Consider the following 24,418-nt stretch of genomic DNA (forward strand, 5'->3'; position numbering starts at 1 on the left):
CAATGTGAGTTTCGGATCATTCAGTGTGCTATAATGTGAGTTTCGGCTCATTCAGTGCGCTACAATGTGAGTTTCTGCTCATTCAGTGTGCTTCAATGTGAATTTCGGCTCATTCAGTGTGCTATAATGTGAATTTCGGCTCATTCAGTGTGCTACAATGTGAGTTTCTGCTCATTCAGTGTGCTACAATGTGAATTTCGGCTCATACTGTGTGCTGTAAGGTGAATGTCGTCTCGTACCGTGTGCTATAATTGAATTTCAGCTCATTCAGTGTGCTATAATGTGAATTTCGGCTCATTCAGTGTGCTACAAGGTGAATTTCAGCTCATTCAGTGTGCTATAATGTGAATTTCGGCTCATTCAGTGTGCTACAATGTGAGTTTCGGCTCATTCAGTGTGCTACAATGTGAGTTTCGGCTCATTCAGTGTGCTACAATGTGAGTTTCGGCTCATTCAGTGTGCTACAATGTGAATTTCGGCTCATTCAGTGTGCTACAATGTGAATTTCGGCTCATTCAGTGTGCTATAATGTGAATTTCGGCTCATTCAGTGTGCTATAATGTGAATTTCGGCTCATTCAGTGTGCTACAATGTGAGTTTCGGCTCATTCAGTGTGCTACAATGTGAGTTTCGGCTCATTCAGTGTGCTACAATGTGAGTTTCGGCTCATTCAGTGTGCTACAATGTGAGTTTCGGCTCATTCAGTGTGCTACAATGTGAATTTTGGCTCATTCAGTGTGCTACAATGTGAATTTCGGCTCATTCAGTGTGCTATAATGTGAATTTCGGCTCATTCAGTGTGCTATAATGTGAATTTCTGCTTATTCAGTGTGCTACAATGTGAATTTCAGCTCATTCAGTGTGCTACAATGTGAATTTCGGCTCATTCAGTGTGCTACAATGTGAATTTCGGCTCATTCAGTGTGGTACAAGGTGAATTTTGGCTCATTCAGTGTGCTACAATGTGAATTTCGGCTCATTCAGTGTGCTACAATGTGAGTTTCGGATCATTCAGTGTGCTATAATGTGAGTTTCGGCTTATTCAGTGTGCTTCAATGTGAATTTCGGCTCATTCAGTGTGCTATAATGTGAATTTCGGCTCATTCAGTGTGCTACAATGTGAATTTCGGCTCATTCAGTGTGCTACAATGTGAGTTTCTGCTCATTCAGTGTGCTACAATGTGAATTTTGGCTCATACTGTGTGCTATAAGGTGAATTCCATCTCGTACTGTGTGCTATAATGTGAATTTCAGCTCATTCAGTGTGCTATAATGTGAATTTCGGCTCATTCAGTGTGCTACAAGGTGAATTTCGGCTCATTCAGTGTGCTACAAGGTGAATTTCGGCTCATTCAGTGTGCTACAATGTGAATTTCGGCTCATTCAGTGTGCTACAATGTGAATTTCGGCTCATTCAGTGTGCTATAAGGTGAATTTTGTCTCGTACTGTGTGCTATAATGTGAATTTCAGCTCATTCAGTGTGCTACAATGTGAGTTTCGGCTCATTCAGTGTGCTACAATGTGAGTTTCGGCTCATTCAGTGTGCTACAATGTGAGTTTCGGCTCATTCAGTGTGCTACAATGTGAATTTCGGCTCATTCAGTGTGCTACAATGTGAATTTTGGCTCATTCAGTGTGCTACAATGTGAATTTCGGCTCATTCAGTGTGCTATAATGTGAATTTCGGCTCATTCAGTGTGCTATAATGTGAATTTCTGCTTATTCAGTGTGCTACAATGTGAATTTCAGCTCATTCAGTGTGCTACAATGTGAATTTCGGCTCATTCAGTGTGCTACAATGTGAATTTCGGCTCATTCAGTGTGGTACAAGGTGAATTTTGGCTCATTCAGTGTGCTACAATGTGAATTTCGGCTCATTCAGTGTGCTACAATGTGAGTTTCGGATCATTCAGTGTGCTATAATGTGAGTTTTGGCTCATTCAGTGCGCTACAATGTGAGTTTCTGCTCATTCAGTGTGCTTCAATGTGAATTTTGGCTCATTCAGTGTGCTATAATATGAATTTCGGCTCATTCAGTGTGCTACAATGTGAATTTCGGCTCAATCAGTGTGCTACAATGTGAGTTTCTGCTCATTCAGTGTGCTACAATGTGAATTTTGGCTCATACAGTGTGCTATAAGGTGAATTCCGTCTCGTACTGTGTGCTATAATGTGAATTTCAGCTCATTCAGTGTGCTATAATGTGAATTTCGGCTCATTCAGTGTGCTACAAGGTGAATTTCGGCTCATTCAGTGTGCTACAATGTGAATTTCGGCTCATTCAGTGTGCTACAATGTGAATTTCGGCTCATTCAGTGTGCTATAAGGTGAATTTTGTCTCGTACCGTGTGCTATAATGTGAATTTCGGCTCATACTGTGTGCTGTAAGGTGAATGTCGTCTCGTACCGTGTGCTGTAATTGAATTTCAGCTCATTCAGTGTGCTATAATGTGAATTTCGGCTCATTCAGTGTGCTACAAGGTGAATTTCAGCTCATTCAGTGTGCTATAATGTGAATTTCGGCTCATTCAGTGTGCTACAATGTGAGTTTCGGCTCATTCAGTGTGCTACAATGTGAGTTTCGGCTCATTCAGTGTGCTACAATGTGAGTTTCGGCTCATTCAGTGTGCTACAATGTGAATTTCGGCTCATTCAGTGTGCTACAATGTGAATTTCGGCTCATTCAGTGTGCTATAATGTGAATTTCGGCTCATTCAGTGTGCTATAATGTGAATTTCGGCTCATTCAGTGTGCTACAATGTGAGTTTCGGCTCATTCAGTGTGCTACAATGTGAGTTTCGGCTCATTCAGTGTGCTACAATGTGAGTTTCGGCTCATTCAGTGTGCTACAATGTGAATTTCGGCTCATTCAGTGTGCTACAATGTGAATTTTGGCTCATTCAGTGTGCTACAATGTGAATTTCGGCTCATTCAGTGTGCTATAATGTGAATTTCGGCTCATTCAGTGTGCTATAATGTGAATTTCTGCTTATTCAGTGTGCTACAATGTGAATTTCAGCTCATTCAGTGTGCTACAATGTGAATTTCGGCTCATTCAGTGTGCTACAATGTGAATTTCGGCTCATACAGTGTGGTACAAGGTGAATTTTGGCTCATTCAGTGTGCTACAATGTGAATTTCGGCTCATTCAGTGTGCTACAATGTGAGTTTCGGATCATTCAGTGTGCTATAATGTGAGTTTCGGCTCACTCAGTGTGCTTCAATGTGAATTTCGGCTCATTCAGTGTGCTATAATGTGAATTTCGGCTCATTCAGTGTGCTACAATGTGAATTTCGGCTCATTCAGTGTGCTACAATGTGAGTTTCTGCTCATTCAGTGTGCTACAATGTGAATTTTGGCTCATACTGTGTGCTATAAGGTGAATTCCGTCTCGTACTGTGTGCTATAATGTGAATTTCAGCTCATTCAGTGTGCTATAATGTGAATTTCGGCTCATTCAGTGTGCTACAAGGTGAATTTCGGCTCATTCAGTGTGCTACAAGGTGAATTTCGGCTCATTCAGTGTGCTACAATGTGAATTTCGGCTCATTCAGTGTGCTACAATGTGAATTTCGGCTCATTCAGTGTGCTATAAGGTGAATTTTGTCTCGTACTGTGTGCTATAATGTGAATTTCAGCTCATTCAGTGTGCTACAATGTGAGTTTCGGCTCATTCAGTGTGCTACAATGTGAGTTTCGGCTCATTCAGTGTGCTACAATGTGAGTTTCGGCTCATTCAGTGTGCTACAATGTGAATTTCGGCTCATTCAGTGTGCTACAATGTGAATTTTGGCTAATTCAGTGTGCTACAATGTGAATTTCAGCTCATTCAGTGTGCTATAATGTGAATTTCGGCTCATTCAGTGTGCTACAATGTGAATTTCGGCTCATTCAGTGTGGTACAAGGTGAATTTTGGCTTATTCAGTGTGCTACAATGTGAATTTCGGCTCATTCAGTGTGCTACAATGTGAGTTTCGGATCATTCAGTGTGCTATAATGTGAGTTTTGGCTCATTCAGTGCGCTACAATGTGAGTTTCTGCTCATTCAGTGTGCTTCAATGTGAATTTTGGCTCATTCAGTGTGCTATAATGTGAATTTCGGCTCATTCAGTGTGCTACAATGTGAATTTCGGCTCATTCAGTGTGCTACAATGTGAGTTTCTGCTCATTCAGTGTGCTACAATGTGAATTTTGGCTCATACTGTGTGCTATAAGGTGAATTCCGTCTCGTACTGTGTGCTATAATGTGAATTTCAGCTCATTCAGTGTGCTATAATGTGAATTTCGGCTCATTCAGTGTGCTACAAGGTGAATTTCGGCTCATTCAGTGTGCTACAATGTGAATTTCGGCTCATTCAGTGTGCTACAATGTGAATTTCGGCTCATTCAGTGTGCTATAAGGTGAATTTTGTCTCGTACCGTGTGCTATAATGTGAATTTCGGCTCATTCAGTGTGCTATAATGTGAATTTCGGCTCATTCGGTGTGCTACAATGTGAATTTCGGCTCATTCAGTGTGCTACAATGTGAATTTCGGATCATTCAGTGTGCTACAATGTGAGTTTCGGATCATTCAGTGTGCTATAATGTGAATTTCAGCTCATTCAGTGCGCTATAAGGTGAAAGGGGCACCAGTACTAGATAGTATAAGGGGTTCTACTACACGGGATACGGCCCCTTTTGGGTGACCACACCCCTTTTGGGTGACCACCCCCCCGTTTCTGGAGAATTACGTCCTTGACTTTTGCATACCCCCACTTCGAAATTTCCACTTCGACCACTATATATATATATATATATATATATATATATATTTATTTATTTAGGGTTGCATGTTTATAATATGGGGCAGTGTGTGTGTGTATGTATGTATATGGGGCTGTGTGCGTATGTATGTATATGGGTATATGAGTTTGTGTGAGTGCGGGTCACACCATTGTCTAATTCGCCTCCGGGCGTCTGGTTTAAACTTACCTATCTGACCTTTAGCGAGTCAGCAATTTAGAGGCGCTGAAATTAGATTATATCTTGCCCCCCCCCAACCTAAAAACGTTCTGACGCCCCTGATCAGACCCATAGTGTTTAGGAAGCTCACACTTTTTATCAATTGGTTTGCTGAATTGTTTAGTGTCTGTCATTCCAAACATGATGAGCATTGCCCCAATCTACTTGTTTTAGAGTAATATTGGGCTCATACTACATGATATATCAGCTGTTTGAGCAAACAGCCAATATATCGACAGCCGGACGGTGGGTGCACACAAATGATATGTCTGTGAACGACGTCATTCATAGACTTATCGCGTCGGCTGTACATATGGTACATCTGGTTGTGTGTATGGGTGGTAAGCCGACTGGATGTACACTTGCTGCAGGGACTAAAGTCAAAGCTGGGTGAGCAAATTGAAATTATATCAGGACAACACATCGAGTGGCCGATCAGTAAATGTATATGCTCACCTGGAACAGCGCTCGGTCGGCATGATGGGCGGGTCTGCCAATGTGTCAGTCAAGTGGGTACCCAGCTTAACAGTCAAAGCATGCAAGTTTTGTGTAATCCTCAGACTCAGCAGATGGCGTGCTGTCCAAGGTCTTTTACTCAGCAACAACTTGTCATCAGCTATCTGTCTTTTCTGGTCTGCAACAGGTCCGGATTAAGCCTTGGGGGTGCCCGGGTCACTTAAGACAGGGGAACCTCGGTTGAAGGTGGGGATGCATACCTCCCAACATGTCCCATTTCAGAAGGGACAAAATGCTCTCTACCTGGACTTCCCCCTTAATAATATATGATTGATGTCACCTGTATTGAACTATGTAATTGATAAGACAGGTGTTTCAACACAGGTGTTTGCAATCATAAATTAAGAAGGAAGTCCAGGTAGAAAGTATTTTGTCCAATGGTTTATATTAGTTTTAAACTAATAGTTTAATAATGCCTGGGTACTGTTTATAGCTCCACCTAATTGAAAGACAACTATTTTATAAAATTTGTTGTAGTGGAACAAAGACAACTTAACCTTAAAATACACATAGAAAAATAAAATCATTTATCTTGTCATATGCAAGAATAGCATCTGCCTCTGTACTACTTACACGCTGGGACAGGACTCAGGAGGACTCTCTGTGTGTATCTCTATCTCTAGACTTAAATGGTTTAGTTGCAAACAAATTTAAACAGGACTCAGACAGGGAGGAGAAGAAGCTGAGATCCTGTGTCACTTACAGCTCTCTCCACCCTCCTATCTCTCCTCTGGTCAGAAAGCTCCGTCTGTAGCTCATGAAACATGATATTCCTGTGTCTCTGCCTGCACTGCCTACTGTCCTGCTTGCATTCTGGCTCTCGCAAAAGCTAGTGATATCAGCGTTCTTTGTCCGGGGGGGGGGGGCTGACACAAGGGGGGCCTGGGGTACAGTATGCCCTGCATTCCCCCCCCCCCCCCCCCCCCCCCCCCCCTTAATCTGGCTATGGTCTGCAAGCAATAAATCATTTACATATACCATTATGATGAATAAGTTTTTCTCACTCCACTTGTTATAAGGACAGTGATTAGTCTTTGAATGAACAGAATTCTCTATGTAAATTTCCCACAATAGTGCACAGCTCAGGGAGGCTGAATCAAAGTCTAGTTGGTAGAGCAGCAAGTCATACACAGTAGATATAGCATTAGCAATGACCATACGTAATGTACTGAACCTTGCAACAGGTGATATTTGTAGTCAATGCTGGATTTCTAAGTGTATTCCTTGGCATCAGGACAAGCTTTTGTAGCGAGCAAGGCTCCCATAGGTGTTGCAGAAGACCCTATCTACAATGGTCTATATGTTGTTGTAAATTAAAGCTGTAAGCCCTTTATAGCTGAGCTCCACTCTTCCTAATCACTGCTTAAGGTTGCTTCTTGTATATTTTAAGGTTCACAGCAAAGTTTACAAATTCCTCACTGTGTCTTTTAGGTGGTTTGCCTTTGTTGCTCCTCATAAAGCCATTGACCCAGTCTCTTGTGCCATAGTCAGGACATTTTAACAGAGGAGGGGGCCCCTGTGCAGACTCATGGTGGGCCCCCTCCTCTGCATGGCACTGTAATCTCCGGCATTGTGCAACGCTGGGCTCCGGAAAGGTAAGTATTAATATGGGTGCGGTGTGGGCTGGAACCAGGGGCCCATGTGCACCGCACACATTGCACCCATTATAGAAACGCCAGTGCCTGGAATTGTACTACAATACTGTATGCATACCGCACAGACCGATCCTGGTTATTACAGGTGTCTGGACTTTTATCTAATGCAGGAACATTGTCCAGTCTCTTTGCTGTTACAGTCTCAGTTTTCCCAATGCTGTAACTCTCTGGCTCAGTAACAATGAGCTAGCAATGTAAGTAACTTGTATAATTGTGTTTGTATATTATTTTATGCCTTGCACATATGTATATTATTTTATGTCTTGCACATATATTTATTGGCCCTCATTCCGAGTTGATCGGTCGCAAGGCGAATTTAGCAGAGTTACACACGCTAAGCCGCCGCCTACTGGGAGTGTATCTTAGCATCTTAAAATTGCGACCGATGTATTCGCAATATTGCGATCACAAACTACTTAGCAGTTTTAGAGTAGCTCCACACTTACTCTGCCTGTGCGATCAGTTCAGTGCTTGTCGTTCCTGGTTTGACGTCACAAACACACCCAGCGTTCGCCCAACCACTCCCCCGTTTCTCCGGCCACTCCTGCGTTTTTTCCGGAAACGGTAGCGTTTTCAGCCACACGCCCATAAAACGCCGTGTTTCCGCCCAGTAACACCCATTTCCTGTCAATCACATTACGATCGCCGGAGCAATGAAAAAGCCGTGAGTAAAAATACTATCTTCATAGCAAAGATACTTGGCGCAGTCGCAGTGCGAATATTGCGCATGCGCACTAAGCGGAATTTCACTGCGATGCGATGAAAAATACAGAGCGAACGACTCGGAATGAGGGCCATTGTTTTATGCCTTGCATATGTGCAGAACTCATTGTTACATATCACAGAGAATGATACAGGAAACTCCTATTGAATGATTCTCCTTTAAAACTTTTACAAATGCTGTCAGCACTTCTGGTGGGCTGGGCATCGTGATGGTCACATTTTATCTCTAGCTCCATTTCTCCTCTGATAAACCTATCTCCATCCTCCATTCAAATCACCTTAACAACGACATCACCTGCATTACTATTTGGAGGAAGATTACCTAGTTACAACGAGACACATAGCAGAGAGATCGGAGCAATACTTCCACCGGAGCCCTGCCCATAAAGAATTGAGGTGTTACCCTGCAGTGCCACCATCTACATATGGACGCTTTGGACTGATCTTGCTGTGATTGGGAAATAAATCGCTGGGAGCCTAAAGCAGGGTATTTTCCCTGGGTACCCTGACTTTCCACACCTGCGGCTCCACCTACCTTTATTAGTATGATCCATTTCCATCTCGGCTTTATTCATGTCTCTTATTTCTAACCTTGTCAGTTATTTTTAATTGTGTAAATTGTGTAAATTCCAGTGATTCCAGTGAGGAGAGCTCAGATCCCTGCACCTGCGGCCAGAAGCCACATCCTGCACAGCAGAGCCATTACTCCAGCGTAGACACAACCCTTCCCTGCCAGATGACAACTCTCCACCAGTGACGTGCAGTGGGGTGAGGCAGGTGAGACAGAGCCTTTCCTGCCATACTAACGTTTATGCCAACGTTTTGACTGTATAAAGTATATGGAAAATACAAAGAATTTGTTTGAAATATCTTCTTTGCATTATTCTAATAATTTTTATAGCCAAAACTCTGGAGTGAAAATTCTATGGCAGGTGAGGCAGTGCCTCCCCTACCTACCTTATCTGCACATCTCTGATTAACACTAACCAAATTTTTTGAAGCAGTTTATACTGCTGCACCTGTGTATAATGCCCAGATGTACACTTTGGCTCATATATTGCATGTAAATATGGCTCTAGTGCTAGCCAGTGGCTCCTAAGCCATTTAGCTCACTGCATGTCCCTGCGGTCTCCACTGTCAATGCCGCTACATCCCCCGCTAATGATGTGTCTGTCCCTCTTACACTAACAGTCTTTCCCTCCCTTCCTCGTGTTCTTTCCAACTCTTTGTTACCCCCTTCCTTTCCTTTTCACAATACTTTTCCCCCTACCTCTTCCTGAACTCGGTACACTTTGCCAACGAACCACCTGATTCCAGCCAGTACGTATATTGCTAAAGGTGACTCTACTCTCAATAATTAGAATATATTGCTTTGGGTACACTCTGCCCCAGCCTTCTACAGGCTTTATCACCACAGGAGGTATTGCCTTCACCCACTACTGCCTTTAACTCTAACATATATCTTATATGTGCTTTTTCTCCCACTAATTAAACAGTACAGTGTTACAGCTTCACATTTGTGCACATCTAATTGGCGTATACTGAACGCCCACTCCGGTGGGGTATTTTGTTGATCATGTATTATCACTAGGCATTGGGTCACACTACATGTTTTAAGAATACATCTGTTAAATCTGTGCAAACTTTACGCTCTCATTTGTACTTATTTTGTCTTATACCCGTGTTCACCAAAGTTTCTACATTTTGATAATTACTGTACAGTATGTCAAAATATTGTAGTCTCTACATCTGGAGACATGTCACAACTAGTAGCTGCAATGTCTCTGTTGGACAGGAAACTAGGTGACATCTTGATTTCTTTGCAGACTGTATTGTCACTACTTGATGCCTCACCTGTTTCTAGTTCCCAGCACACTCTTAATGATAGTGTTAGCGTACCATTTACAATGCTGACTAATACTCACAACCCTTCTCAAGACATTACTTTTATGCCCACTGTTTTGTCCTAAAGCTACCCCATTTAATGTACCTGAGAGGTCTGGGGAGTTTGATTTGACCAAATTGTCTCTCTTGGGTCATGTGCCTGTGCTTACTGATGTACCTTTGACTAACTTGATTACTCCTGAGTTTTGTCTTAAAGTTACAAATATACACAGCAGCCGATCAGGTCTTAACTGCGCATGCGCCAGCACCGCAGTGCACCGGCGCATGCGAGACAGCCGATGGCCATCTCAGCCCTGCGATCGCCTCTGACTGATTGACTAGCAGAGGCGTTTGCTGGGTGGGAGGGCCGGGCCGGCAGTGTTGGGCCGCCGTTTTAGAGGCGCGGTCTGGGCAACGCAGGCGTGCCCGTACTATGTGGGGGGCGGGCCACGGCGGCTGCACGACGTCATATGCAGCTGCTGCAACCCAGACAGCGACGGGTATCTCCCTGCCAGCACGCAGGAGCTGCGCAGGTAGGGAGCTACTCGTCAAGTACAAAAGCGCTTTTGTACTTGTGCAGGGGGAGGGGGGGGGGATTTGAGTGGACAACTTGGATTTTTGAGAACCTCCCAGGACTAGTTAAGAACAGCCTCCCTGTTTCTCCAAATTGCCCCTTTGCCATTCCTAGACAGGGGCAAGGTTGATGCCTAAATCGGCTTGTTTACCTATCCGTATCTGGCTGTCCTGTTTTCTCTCAAGAAATCTATGCAATTTCCCTTAGTCCACTTTTTTCACCCATGATTGACACTTCTCTCTCTAATGATTTTAAGCATAAATACTACTTCTGGCTCTTACACATCTATTACACACCTTACGATATTTGCTGTCAAATTTATATTTGTAACTGTGTCTAGTCAGGTTACCTCAATGATATGGTATACTGTTCCTTTTACTTACAAGTTCATCATCGTTATGTTCCTTTTCTTGTGCTTATTCTCATTGAAAAATAATGCATATTTGTCTCTGTAATCTTTCAGTACTTTCACTCACTAGCCGTCTATTCACACTATTATTATTGAAATTGTTGTGGTTCCTATTTTATCACTATTTTTAGCTGTCTCATCCTCTAGAACCTTGGTTGATTCTATTTCGGAGTGGGAGAAGGGACCTTCTGACGTATCTAGGGGAGGAGACACGTCACCAGGGGGAGGAGCTACGGGCAAACAGGGTACCCGAAAAGTACCCTCGCGGGCTCGCTTCGCTCGCCACGCTTCGGGCTTGGTGGCTCGCTCCGCTCGCCACCTGATTACTAAAGGTAATAGTTGGTGGCGTGGATAGTAGAGGAACTATCCCACTGGCCTTGCTCCTCCCCCTTGTGTTGTGACTCCTCCCCCAGACGGAAAAGGTCCCTTAGCCCACTTGATTCTAGCATCTACCATCTAGAACCTTCCCTACCTAATCTCCCTCCCCTTTGTTCTTCTAAATATTTCCTCCAATTCTATGGTCTTTCTTTCACTCTCAATATCTTTCCATATCATCTTAGATTCTTCCTGTTATCCGCAGCAATTACACATATATTGAACACCACTTGTTATTTCTGGATAGCCTAACTGACTAAGGATGTTGTGTTATTTTATTATAGCCATCTCATACTTTAAAATACGACAAATGTAGACACTGAACATTTCTGGACATTTTCTTCAGTTTTAAAGTTTTGATTAGTCAAGAACGTTCTATCTCACCTTCCGGAATACCTTGCAATAGACTGTTTGAGCTACCTGCTTTCTGTAACTGTCAACAGGACTTACTACTATGTTAATTACACCAAAATGTTCCCCATTTTGGGGTTCACATGTTATACCTTGTAAAAGCAAATCTTGTGTCTAAATAAAAATTACTGTTATAATATGAATGCTCTCATGGGTCTATTTTTCCACAATGTTGTTGGAAAAAATATTATTACGATATACAGTATTTACAAAGTACAATGCTATTCTCTCACAATTGAATAGTTTTCTTTCTTACTGAGGACCTGTTGCTGGATGCGGTTTATGTTTAGCAAAAACTTGGTCTTTTCCTAATCTTCATCTTTCGGCTCCTATTTGCATTTAGGGGCCAATTTATCACCATCCACATCCAAGGATGCGGATGGCATGTGATAAAATCGACCTAATCCGCACTACGATAACTGATTAAATCGTACGGATGTATCAATTATCGCATGGAGGGTCAGAGCTTGTGAACAAGCTCTGTCCCTGCGATGACAATCCGCAACAGTGTCGGGGTATTTTTCGGGAAAAAAACCCTGATGTCCCGCTGCGCATGCGCTGACATCGGCAATACCGCCACCGCCAGGTCGACCCCCTCTGTCACAACTACCCACCCTCCCGCGCACCCTTAACCACCTTCCCCACGGTAAATATACTTACCAGTCCAAGGAGTCGGTAATCGCTGCTCCTGCAGGGCTGCTGGGCATCGGATCCTGTGCACTGCTGTGACCCCCGATGCTGTAAAGTGAGCTGCCGTTTTGCAGTGTCACTTTACTGCACCGGCGATCACAGCGCAGCGCATGGAGGTTCCGATGATCGGCAGCCCGCAGTGGCGCACCGATCACTGGCTCCTTGGACTGGTAAGTATGTTTGGGGGTGGGTTTACTTAGTTTTTTTTAACCAGTGATCAGCTTGTGTGCCCTTCGGACACACAGAGCTGATCACACTGGCCGGGTCCCGCACAGCTTTCTCTGCCAGGGGGCAGAGAAAGCTGGGCAGGAGGCAGCATATCTCAGTGCTGCCCTGTGATTTTGCCAGCCTGAGCTGGCGTTAATATCACAGGGCACACTGCGGTAGTTAAAAAAAAAAAAAAATTTAAGTAAATTCAGCCACATTGCATTTCCCATTATAAGTATGAGGAATGCGATGTGGATTACTCAAAAAATGACAAAGGGTTGGGAGCAGTTTTTCATGAAACTGCTCCAAAAGCGTTTGAATGCATTTCAGTGATACTAAAATAATGTGAAATGGGTGTGAAAACACCTTTTTTTCACATATTTTTAATAGTAAAAATAATGTTATTAAATATGCCTCTTAGTTTTTTTAAACACTGGAAATGGTTGATTGATCTCATAATGTTTGTACAAGCGACTCATCAAACCCCTCTGTATCTATAATAGTCTCCTTTATCCATGAAATATAATTAGCCACTCTTGTGTATACACCATATTTTCTGGCATATGCTCATCCTTCTCCCCAGCTCACCACTCCAATCAAGTACCAGGTATTGCGGTATAATACAGCAAATGGCCCACTACTGTCTGTCCCCGTTACAAGCGTCTTTGGCCTCCATAACGTATCCAGCACAGAACATGTTTCCTGTTAATACCATACTAGTGGAGGCCATGCAAGTCTCTTGGCTTCACCTTTAGTCAAAAACGAGTAAAATGACCTAAATGTCACGTGGCTCCCCAGCCACTTACTGTACTTGTCTTACCTCTCCCTCTTGGGTTAATAGTTGCCCGAGGCTAGGGCTAGGCAAGCTGAGTAAGAGAAAACTTTCAGCACCACAATCTTCTGCTCATCCTTATCGCGTAGATATTTGTCATAATCTCCTAGAAGGGGACGCAGTGAAAATGTGGGATCCCGGCGGCCAAAATACTGATGTCGGAATACCAACTTGCGGGCAGAATACTGAAGTAAAAATGCAGACGCCTAGAATCCCGAACGTCCTCTCAGTGGGACACGCTCGCATCCTGCTGCTCGTGGTGTGGAGGGGGGAGGTAAGGTTTAGGCATTAAAAGTGGGGTTTGGGGCGGGAAGGTTATGGTTAGGTACCGGGAAGGGAGGTTCAAGTTTTGGCATTTAGAAGAGGAGGTTAGGGCTAGGCAGTGGGGAAGGGAGGGTTAGGTCTAGGCACCCCCAGGAAGGGTTAGGCACCCACAAGGGAAGGTTATGGTAGGGGACAGGGGAAGTTTTAGGGTGTTAACTGAGGGGCTGTCAGGATGTTTATGGCCGGGATGCCAATGTCGGTATTCTGACCATCGGCATCCCATCCATCGGGATTACATACTGAACCCCCTAGAAGTTAGGTAGAAATATTAAAATATTAATTATCTGAACAATTAATGTGGTCCCACTTATAACAAACACAGTAATAAACCAAGATGGGATATTCAGAGTCAGATTAAGTGCGGCTCTGGGGGTAAGTACCCCTCACTATGAGAGAGCCTCCCACCACTCACCACAAATCGACTCTCTATTGCCGATCCGATCCACGGCATCAGCCCAGGCCTGGGGTAGACTGGAACGGGAGGACCCTTTTATTGGGGGTGGTCCCTACCTCCACAGGAATTCCTGGCCTGGGCTGAGTACAATAGTTAGGACTTTGGCCCGGGTGACCACTGTACTGCGTCCCCTGGCTGCAGCATTACCCCCTGCTAGTAAGAGCCTGGTGCTGGTCCTGAAAATGTCTTCCCTATATTTCCAAACATCAGGACTGGCTTAAGAGCCCGGTGTTGGGTCATTGAAATACGGGAAACCAGCTTGGTGCTGGTTTTGCTTTGGTGGGATGGACCCCATGGATTTTATATATATATATATATATATATATATATATATATATATATATATATATAAAACACTCACTTCTCCAGCGATGCAGAAAAAGTAGACAAGCCAGCACTCACGTGTAGATGAAAGAAAAGCAGGATTTATTCCTTAAGCAAACGGCATGGTGAAGTACAGCAAATACAGCAAACACAGCCCGACAGCTGTTTCAACTGACTGGTCTTCCTCAGGGGCTAACCGCACTGTTGTCAAAACACGAAATATAAGCCTCAAATGGCTCCACAATCAACACAATCAGTGATCTCCTAAGATTAAAGAAACGGAAAGTTGAACTTCAACTCTATGGACTTGCCTTATCGCAAAATTATAAAGAGCAATTTATTCCCAGGGGGTTCAGGTTGCATAACCAACCCACACTGGGAAGACATAGAAATGATTACTGCGCCAGATGATGCAACATACTGAATAAGTGTTCATTTGACTTAATGCTGCTGGTGATTGAACAGGCAGGCATTGATTTGAATGATATCAGGAAGGACCTCTCTGAAGTAGAAGCATCAGACGTATTTAAGTCAATCCAAACCCCAGACAGTGAGCTTCTGTCCAAGTTGAACAAGGACATAGATAAATTTAAAGGTGATTTGCTGAAGTTCAAAAAGAACAAGTACAAACAGGTAAAATTGGACTACAAGGATAACAGGGTATATCCTTGGTATTCGCCTAGTGAACGCCGAAGATATAAACCACAGTTCCAACGTGGCAGAAGACCTATACAACCCTTTACAGACATTGACAGCCAGTCCCAAACTTCGGCACGCGACTCAGACGCTCCATCTACCTCTGGCCAAAACTTTACATCTTTACCGAGATCCTCCAGGAATAAAAGACCGCCAAAAAACCCACTGTACCCACCCGTCAAGGTGGGAGAAAAAGAAAGGAAAAGACAACAAAAACACAATTAGAAATGGTAGTCTTCAATCTGTCCCAGCATTCCATAACACCTGACAAACTGTCCATTCTGAACAAAGGCCTATCCTTTGTTCCCACAGTAACACAGGATGAATTTAAATGGCATGTGGATATTTACAAATTTGGCAGGCAACTTCGGCTTAAAGATTTTTTTGCAGGAACTAACCTCGATTCAGGATCAACATCCTCAACCAACCAGTCAAGTTTACCAAAAAAGCCAAGCCTATTTGACCCACCATCGCAAAACCCTTCTTTACACACTTTTATGAGGGTTCTCAAAATGGATACCATTCCATACATCGCCAACCAAAGAATTAACCATCACAACATCACACTGGGAGAGAGAAAAGCCATTGACTCATTGTGCAACGACACCCAGTTAATCATCAGAGCTGCGGACAAAGGCGGAGGAATCGTACTCCTTGATTACGACTACTACATACGGGAGGCCAACAGCCAGCTCTTGGATACCATGTGTTATCAGAAACTCACTTACGATCCAACAGGGGTGTACAAAACAGAGATTTACTCTATTATACAAATGGGACTCAACAATGGCTATATCAATCAAAGCACAGCTGAATTTTTGACCACCACACATCCCAAAATTCCATGTTTGTATACACTTCCAAAAATACACAAATCACTAACTCAGCCTCTTGGACGACCTATTATCTCGGCCAGAGGGTCCCTGTGTCAGCCCCTTTCCCAATTGGTCGACTTTTATCTACAACCACTGGTTAGGAGAACATCCAGCTATATAGAGGACACCTCTGACTTTTTGAGGAAATTAGAAGGAGTGCAGAGTGTGACAGAGGATACCTTGCTTGTCACTTTGGACGTTTCCAGTCTCTACACCAACATCCCCCATATACAGGGTATTGAATTATGCAGAGATCTTCTCAACAACAGCGATGCATATTTTGGACCGCCAGTCTCCTTTCTTATGTTACTCATTGACGTCATCCTCAACAAAAATTATTTTCTTTTTGAAAATTGTTTCTACTTGCAGAAACAAGGGACCGCCATGGGTTCCAACATGGCATCCTCTTATTCCAACATTTTTATGGCAGCATATGAGCTGGTGCACATCATTGGTAATTCACGTTTTTGTCACTTTTTAGCATTTTATGTACGATACATCGATGATTTATTTTTTATTTGGCAAGGCAGTGAAGAACATCTTTTGGAATTCATCAATGAACTCAACGCCCTCCCTGGAACCATCAGATTCAGTTTGACTTTCAGTAAAACACAAATTAATTTTTTGGATGTGACCATCAAAAAGGAGAGTAATACATTGCTAACTTCAATCTACAGTAAGGACCCTGGCCGTAACACTCTTTTATTGCACTCCAGTTTTTATCCAGCGCCTTTGAAAAAGGGCTTGCCTTTCTCTCACCTCTAATCCAATGGAATTACCAGGAGCTTTGGAATCTATGTGCCAGAGATTCTTGGACAGAGGATACTCCAAGAATGAAATCAATAATGCTTTATCGCGGATTGAGAAATTTAACAGAACTGAACTTCTACATGTGAAAACTGATCCTACCAATAAAGATCGGGATAGGCTCAATTTTTCCAGTATGTTCACCATGGCATCAGCCTTTATACGTAACCGCATCAGGGAACATTGGCATTTGATCTCCAGTGATCCGACATTGAAAAAATACATCTCTAATACCAAGATTTGCTTATAGACGAGGACCGAATCTCAAGGACCTTTTGGTCAAGACAGACTTTTCAAAGCGGAAACCTAGACAGATGTCCAATTGGCTTACCACCAAACCGGGAGTATTTAAGTGTACAGGATGTTCGAATTGCTCTTTTCTGATAATAGGCAATCGCTTAAAAAATCCCACTGATGGGAGGGAATATTCCATCAAATATAGGCTGGACTGTAACTGTAGATTTGTTGTTTACATTTTGAGATGCCCATGCAACCGTCTGTATGTCGGCAAGACTAGTAGAATGATGAAAGAACGGCTCAGCCAACACCGCTCATCTATCAAGAAGTGCCTAATTACTACAGACACCTCAAAAGACTTTACTAACTTACCGGTCGCAAGACACTTCAAGGATGCACATCATACTGTTAACCAGCTCAAATATTGTATCACTGATCACATACCGCCCCTACAACGTGGGGGTGATCGGGACAGAATTTTGCTACAACGAGAACTACAATGGATACACAGACTTCATTGCCTCCGATTGGCCTCAATGAACATTTTCGTTTAGGTTGTTTCCTGTGACATATTATAGTGACTTTTTGTTGGACTCTGCATTCCGCTGTTTGGTTTAATTTTCTTAGACACCGCCGCGTGTCCTGTCATTGATGTTCTTTGCATGCTATGTGCTGTCAGACACCGCCGTGTGTCTTTATATATCTAGAGACTCGATCCTGACAGGTCCCCACTTCACTAGCAGTGACACCTTACCTTTCACCCTCGCTTTCAACATCCACCATGCAGACCCTCTCTTGCTCACTATGTGCAGCTTATTGTCCATCTTTGGTGTTGTATTTAGCAGTATCAGATTCCAGCTGCCTATATGGGATTCCCCAGTAGACAACATATGTTGGTCTAGTGATATTTACAGCCATACCACACTGGCAAACGTCCAATTTCGGCTGATCTTGGAAACTAAGCAGTGTTGGGCCCAGTCAGTACCAGTATCAATGACGATCTGGGAATACTGGGTGCTGTACATCACTCACTTAATACGATAAGGCAGTGGACATTGTGCATTCTGTGGGTTTTCTCCCCATAGGGCAGTTTGGATTCTTTTTGCACATATATTATTATTTATATTGATTGCCGTAACAAGTGGGCATTGCTTTGCAGTAGGTTGTTTTGAGGGTTATCCTTGTGTCACCTGCTATTATTTCTATTAGACCTGTCATTCTTTCCTGCTTTTTGCACCCTGCACTATCTAGCCAGCACTTTCAGGGAACCCTGTTCTGCTGAGATTCAGCACTATTCCTTTTACTTTTTTAAACACATCACTTCATTTCAATCACTTCTGTTTTGATATACAGCGTCCTTGCAATTCTCCTCACTATCAGCATGCCATTTACTAGTCAGGCTGCTGAGACCACTCGCCGCACGTTTTGCCGCGCTCCGGAGCCATTGCTATGCATGACACTGGGTTTGTTTAGCTTGGTTACCAGTGTCATGGAGTGAGAGGAGACAGCAGGGGATGCATTAGACATGCCCAGACTTGTCTCAGCCCACGTCCTGATGCTGCTGGGTTGATTGTGGAGCCATTTGAGACTTATATTTCGTGTTCTGACAACAGTGCGGTTAGCTCCTGAGGAAGACCAGTCGGTTGAAACAGCTGTCGGGCTGTGTTTGCTGTACATGCCGTTTGGTTAAGGAATAAATCCTGCTTTTCTTTCATCTACACGTGAGTGCTGGCTTGTCTACTTTTTGTGCATCGCTGGAGAAGTGAGTGTTTTATATTTATTGCTGCCTTGCACCACCATTTTTTGCTTTATATACATAGGCTTTGAGTGCTGTCATGATTTTATATATGCATTCCGCACCAGGCAGGTATACAGGCAGTCAGGAGACTGATTACTGGCAACATCGCCTACTCAGGCCCTGATATTGATTTTTACATACAGCTGTTGCAATTTACTTTGTCACATAATTTTTTTATTTTTGATGGCAAATTCTTTCGCCAACGAACGGGGTGTGCTATGGGATCTTCCGTAGCACCCTCGTTCACGAATGCTTATATGTGGGAGGTGGAAAGTGACCTCTTTTTGGCTAATCCAATGATATCAGAACGTCTATTTTTATACTTTCGGTACATAGACGATGTGCTCATACTGTGGAGGGGGGAGGTTTTGGATTTAATTGAGGTGGTTGAGTTACATAATCAATCTGAATGCCCAGCCAAACTAACTTTGGTTAATAGCCCCCAAGAAATTTGTTTTTTAGACATTTTGATTAAACTGCAAAACGGCAGGTTGGAGACATGTTTGTATAGGAAACCCACAGACCGCAATACAATACTGCGCCATGACAGTTTCCATCCACCTGCGACCATCAAGGGCCTGCCCTATTCACAGTTCCTTCGAGTGTGCAGGACTAATAGCCAGGTACAAACGAGGGATGCACAACTTGATGAGATGGAACATAGGTTCCGAGAAAGAGGGTACACACAGAAATTACTCTCTGCGGCTCGCATTAAAGCAACTGCGGCAAAGAGAAATGATTTATTTATACCAGCTAATACTAAAGATATGTCTAAAACTATCCCGTGGGTATGTGAATATAAAACCAATAGCAGGCAAGTGCAACACAAACTTCGGGCCCTTTGGCCTATAGTGGCAAGTGACCCAGATTTGGAGATTTTTCGGGGTTCACGAGTGATGCCCAGTTACACAAAGGGCAGGAGCATTAAGGATCTATTGGTCAAAACTGACATGTCCAAACTTAAAACAAAACCTACTCACTTTATGACAAGAAAAAATGGGTGTTTTAAATGCACCGGGTGCACAACCTGCACCTATATGTCACCAGGCGATTCCATTTCCCACCCCTGCTCGGGGAAGAGTTATAAAATCAAATGGCCACTCACCTGTAGTTCAAAATTTGTGATATATGCCATCATGTGCCCCTGCGGACGCTACTATATAGGCAAAACAGAATGCCAATTTAAGGTCAGGATGGCACAGCACAGGCAGGCCATCAGAAACGCTTTAGCTGCAGGAGAGGGGGACCAGCCTGTTGCCAAACACTTTGTGGAACATCGCCACAGTATGGCCACCCTAAAACATCGCATTATTGACCACATCCCAGACTCAGTGCGGGGGGGCAACAGGGGCAAAAGACTCCTACAACTTGAGTCAATTTGGATCCATAGGCTTAACACGCTAAAACCAAATGGTCTTAATGACAATTTGGGCCTAATTAACTTTCTATAAAAAACTTTTTATTCATTAAAGGTCTTTTTCTTCTACAAAATTGTGTTAAGGTTTTGTAGATAGAACCATAATGTTCAGGAACATTCAAATGGCCCTTCCACCAGCTTTGAACCTGGGTGGGACAATAAGCACTGGGTTGAATGAATATAATTGAGGATTGCCATTCGGGATGGGGTGTGCACTGTGTGCCAATCGCAGCAGTAATGTAACATAGGTATTTTAGCCCTGAACGGAGTATGTCCGGCGTGTAATATAAGTAGGATAGTGAAAGCACAGGGCCATCAGGTTGCCAGGTATGCGGTCCATTGTTTTAAAATTGAATTGTATTAAGTCACGTTTTTTAACATATAGCTACAATTTTTTAACATATGTTTAATCAGTAAGAGCACAACATGGTTTTAATGACCTACACAGAAGCACTTAGTGATTAAGTTGATATTTTTCACAGTATGATGTTACAGCATACGCTGGTTACACTGACGATCTGTCTGTTTTGTGTACAGTGTTACCATGGCCACATCGGAGGGGTCCCGCGACGTCACTTCCGGGTCACGCTGATGCGAGCGGAGGCGCCGAGCGGAGGCTCCGACGGGCGGTCAGCTGGTAACGACTAGAAGTTTGAACACACGTGTGAACGGGGTGAGTAATGGGGTCTGTTATTTAAACTGTTTTATGCACTGTCACTTTATCCTGAAGAAGGGGAACTGGTCCCCGAAACGTTGATGCCACTTTTTATGAATACACTTTGATTATCCAGACTCCGAGTGCCGCCTCTTTTTTCCTTGTTTGCATATACCGGAGGGAGACCCCCGGACGGGGAAGGCACAGGAGCAAGATATATCCCGCCGTGGATTAAGTGAGTGCCGGGGTTACTGCACAGATATATATATATATATATATATATATATAAAATTTGTAACAAATTTTTTTAACACTGTACACACACATGGAAGCCTGCATGGATATCACTGACCTGTGCAGGCTTCATGTTCGGGAGTGTTTGGCTGCGGATAGACACAGCTAACAAAAACGAATCTGGCATATGCCATAAAAAACGCGATCATGCGAACCATTAGGGCGCCCAGGAGACTGCAAGTGTGCACTGCATAGGGCCATGTGATTTGTCTACAGTAAGGCCTCATGATAAAGGCTCATACTAAAATGCATCCAGACAAAGAGCTAACTTACCCGGGAGCCACCCCCAGGATCTCCAATTAGCACTACAAAGAACAGCATGCCTTCCAAATACTGCTCCCATTCAATGCCTTTCTCACACATGCAAACATTGACTGTTGCTCTATCATTCCTGGAGATAATTATATTTCAGGTGCTACAAAGGGGGAGGAGTCACAGACAAACAGCAGAGAGGAGGGGTGCTTCCCTCCACCCTGGTATCCCCCCAGCACAATAAAACATTACCTGTAACCATACCTGAACCTATCTGGTTACAGAATTTCAGAGAATTGGTCACATGCGTTTGCAAAGACATGTTTAGCTGCTGAGTCGCGCCAAGGCTTCTCCGATATCAGCAGTCCTAACACTACATAATAGCAGTGCCCACATAGTGCCATGTGATTTATATACAGTAAGGCCTCATTATAAAGGCTCATACTAAAACACATCCAGACAGAGAGCTAACTTACCCTGGAGCCACCCCCAGGAACAGCATGCCTTCCAAATACTGCTCCCATTCAATGCCTTTCTCACGCATGCAGACAAACAGTGGCTGTTGCTCTATCATTCCTGGAGATAATGGGAGCAATATTTGGAAGGCATGCTGTTCCTTATAGTGCTAATGGGAGATCCTGGGAATGGCTCCCGGGTAAGTTAGCTCTCTGTCTGGATGCGTTTTAGTATGAGCCTTTATCATGAGGCCTTACTGTAAACAAATGTGTGCGATCAGGTCAGAATGACCCCCTAAGTTAGCTCCTATGACCGCGGCGTTACTATTTCAAATCTGCTGTGGACCGGTAGCCAGCCTCTGCCTCCTCCTCTAATACACTGCCGCAGCCCCTCAGTCCATCTCTGCACCATGCCGATGACAGCCTCCTCATCCAACGCACCGCAGACCACAGCATCCTCAGCACCCACCACCATTGCTAAATAGGTAATCTTACCCTGCTACCTTTCTCTCTACCTAGTCCCTACTGTATGCCCTTGCTGTCCCTCTCTCTGTCACTCGCCCTGTCCATATGTCCCTGCAGTCACTTTCTCTGTCCTTCTGTCACTCTCTCTGTCCTTGCTGTCACTCTCCCTGTCTCTATGTCCCTGCTGTCACCTGAATATTGTCTCATTCCATGTGGCATAATGTTAATTTCAGCTCATACCGTGTGCTATAATGTGAATTTCGGCTCATACCGTGTGCTATAATGTGAATTTCGGCTCATACTGTGTGCTATAATGTGAATTTCGGCTCATACTGTGTGGTATAATGTGAAGTTCAGCTCATACTGTGTGGTATAATGTGAAAGGGGCACCAGTACTAGATAGTATAAGGCAGCAGCTGTCACGCCTGAGGTCTGACTCTGACCAGTGGAGATCTCAGGCGTAGGGGCTGACTGGAATGTGAATCTGGGAGCTTTGATACATAACCAGGATATGGTAAACTTGAGCGTAGGCCCGAAGGCATGACCATAATGTATCACTGACCTGGTTTGGGAGTGTTGTGGACTCGGGGTTTCTTCCGGTGACCGGGAAGAGGAACCGCAACTGGGTCGCAGCAGAGATGGTCGAATGTAGGTTTTCCTCATGCAGGATTTGGACGGCAGGCAGGAGGCACGTGTGGACGCTGGAGGTCTCCTGAAAGACAAGACTTGAAAAGGCGCTGATGAATTGGTGAAGAGTACCGTAAGCTCACTGAGAGCGATACTGAGGTGCTGGAGGCGCTGAGGTGCTTGGAGGCGCTGAGGTGCTTGGAGGCGCTGAGGCGCTTGGTGGCACTGAGGCGATTGGAGGCGCTGAGGTGCTTGGAGGCGCTGAGGCGCTTGGAGACGCTGAGGTGCTTGGAGGCCCTGAGGTGCTTGGAGGCACTGAGGTGCTTGGAGGCGCTGAGGCGCTTGAAGATGCTGAGGTGCTTGGAGGCGCTGAGGTGCTTGGAGGCGCTGAGGCGCTTGGAGGCGCTGAGGCGCTTGGAGACGCTGAGGTGCTTGGAGGCACTGAGGTGCTTGGAGGCACTGAGGTGCGGTGCTTGGAGGTGCTGAGGCGCTTGGAGACGCTGAGGTGCTTGGAGGCATTGAGGTGCTTAGAGGCGCTGAGGCGCTTGGAGACGCTGAGGTGCTTGGAGGCACTGAGGTGCTTGGAGGCCCTGAGAAGGCTGGAGACTACAGGGATACGGGAGCACTGGGAGAATAGATGATACTCAGGCGCCAGAGCTCTGAATTTGAACTTCCCGCCAGTGCCTGATTGGTGGGAAGCACTGATGACGTCACCCGCACCTTCCGTGGACGCCGAGCGTACCCGCAACGTCCACACTCATGCTGGCCGGACGGAAGGCCGGGAGCCGGGGACCGCCAGCGAGGACGGCCGCACGGAGACCCAGCGCGCCCGGAGGGGTAAGTATGGTGGCGGCGGCGGCGGCATGACAGCACCCCCTCCTCTAGGAGTGGCCCCTGGACACTTTCCTGGTTTCGTAGGGTGTCTAGAATGGAAAATCCGGATTAGTCGAGGAGCTGAGACCTCAGAAGCCTTTATCCAACTTCTCTCCTCAGGAACATAACCTTTCCACTCTACCAGATATTGCAGATTCTTATGATGGTAACGAGAGTCCAGAATAGTTTTGATATCGAAGTCTGTTCCGGTTTCAGTTTCTACTGAGGTGGGGCTAGAAGACTTTGAATGAAAACGATTAAGGATGAGAGGTCGTAGAAGAGAAACATGGAAGGCATTTGGTATACGTAGGTGAGAAGATAAACCCAACTTACAGACCACAGGATTCAGGACTTGTAGCACAGGATAAGGACCGATGAACCTTGGAGCAAACTTCATAGTGGGTACCCTTAACCGGAGATTACGTGTGGAAAGCCATACCCTATCACCAACCTTGTATTGAGGAGCGGGTCGCCGTTTCTTATCCGCGAAGAACTTGTATTGGACAGAAACCTTTTTAAGACTAGCATGAATCTTACTCCAAATTTGTCTGAAGTGTAGCAAAGTGGAAGTCACAGCTGGTAC

Source organism: Pseudophryne corroboree, chromosome 4, assembly GCF_028390025.1.
Source record: "Pseudophryne corroboree isolate aPseCor3 chromosome 4, aPseCor3.hap2, whole genome shotgun sequence".
NCBI lineage: Eukaryota > Metazoa > Chordata > Amphibia > Anura > Myobatrachidae > Pseudophryne > Pseudophryne corroboree.